Genomic DNA, 1,880 nt, shown 5'->3' with positions numbered 1-1,880 from the left:
CCCGCCACAACGCCTGGCCATTTTTTGGTTGCAGCCATCATTGTTGTTTGGCGGGCCCAGGCTGGGGATTCGAACCCGCCACCTTAGGTCTATGTGGCTGGCGCCTTAGCCGCTTGAGCCACAGGCGCCAAGCCCTAGAATGCTATCTAGAATGGACAGGGAAAGAGGTAAGTTTTGAGCTGGACCTGGTAGGATATGTAGAATTTCTGTAGGCAGGGAGTTGGGAAAAGCCTTCTTTAGATGTGTAAACAGCACAAGGTATCTTTAGATGTGTAAACAGCATGTGGAATGGCAGGAAAAAAGACATTGTGTTTGGGGACTGGGGACACTGTGTACAAGAGTGTTTTTAGGCTGGAGAAGAGTGTTATGGAGGTAATGAGAAGGCAGCTGCAGATTTGGGTTGGGATGAGGGTTTGAAGGCACAGCCAGGGAGTTTGTGGGGAAGTATTTTAGATTTGGGTCATAATTTCAATATAATAATTATAATTATATATTAATTAGATATATGTAATGATATAGGGAAGAATTATTTTAAAACTATTCCAAAGAGATTTGATACAGTGTAATAGCTATGAGGCCAGTTAGGAAGCTACTCTTGATAAAAAGGGCAAGATCTCTTCCTTTCAACCAGAGATCCCATTTTTCAGTAATTCACCAAAATAATGAACACAAAGGCAAAGAGGAGAGGCCTGTTACATGTTCTCTAGGCCTTTTAGAAAATAAGGAGTTGTTCCTTTGCCCACATACATGCCAATCTGTAAGAAAGGTGATCTAGTAGAAATCAAGGGGCAAGATTCCTGCCAAGAATATTAATGTTTGTAGTAATATTAAGCACTCTAACTGCCAAGGCAACTTCCTAAAACACGTGAAGGAAAATGATCAGCAAGAGAAGGCAGCCAAAGAAAAAGGTACCTGGGTTCAACTGACGCGCCAGTCTGCTCCACTCAGAGAAGCCACACTCTGTGCGAACCAGTGGAGAGAAGCCTGAGCTGCCAGAACCTATGCCCCTCTGAATTCCTGGCATAAGAGTTGTAAGAAACAAAAGGCTACTGTAAAAAAATACAAATTTAAAAGGGCAGGATTAGAGAATGGCAGGGCATATAGAAACAAAACTGCTCAATGTTAGGCAAGGCGCGGTGGCTCATGCTTGTAATCTTAGCACTCTGGGAGGCCCGGGCGGGTGGACTGCCTAAGCTCACAGGCTAAGGTGACCAGACATCCCACTTTTGGCGGGATAGTCCCAATTTTTAACAATTTGTCCTGTGTCCCACAGCATTTTTAAAAAGTCCTGATTTTTGGAAAGAATGCACGACAAGCTAGGGAACAGCGGGAGAACGGGAAGGGAATATACAGTTTTTGACTGCCATGTGGCTATTTCGCCAGGATATGAGTTTTATATTATTTTTGTTAATTTTACAATGTTAAACTTTAATAATAACAAATAATTGTTGAGAACTGATTATCGAGAACTGCTTATCAAAGTTTGCACTGTTGATCAGTTGTTAGAATTCAACCACCATTGTTTGGACTTAATGAACAATGGCATTTTTTGGCATTGGCAACTACGAAAACATTTTGTAACTGGCTCTCAAACAATACACATCATACTGCGTGCTAGTGCTAGTTAAACAAGTGATGTCAACAAATCAGCTATTCAGATAATTTAGGTAAGTAATTTATTTACTTATTTCATGAATTTAGCAGACAGTACTCGTATTATTTATATTTTATAGTGGTGGCAAAAAGTCTAGCAGTGGCCTTGAAAGTGACACTTACGGCTCAGCACCTGTGGCTCAAGTGGCTAAGGCTAAGGTGGCAGGTTTGAATCCAGCCCGGGCCCACCAAACAACAATGATGGCTGCAACCAAAAAATAGCCAGG

This window comes from Otolemur garnettii, unplaced genomic scaffold, assembly GCF_000181295.1.
Source record: "Otolemur garnettii isolate 467f Iridium unplaced genomic scaffold, OtoGar3 scaffold00146, whole genome shotgun sequence".
Classification (NCBI taxonomy): domain Eukaryota; kingdom Metazoa; phylum Chordata; class Mammalia; order Primates; family Galagidae; genus Otolemur; species Otolemur garnettii.
The sequence above is the reverse complement of the archived record's forward strand: the minus strand, read 5'-3'. Positions refer to the sequence as shown.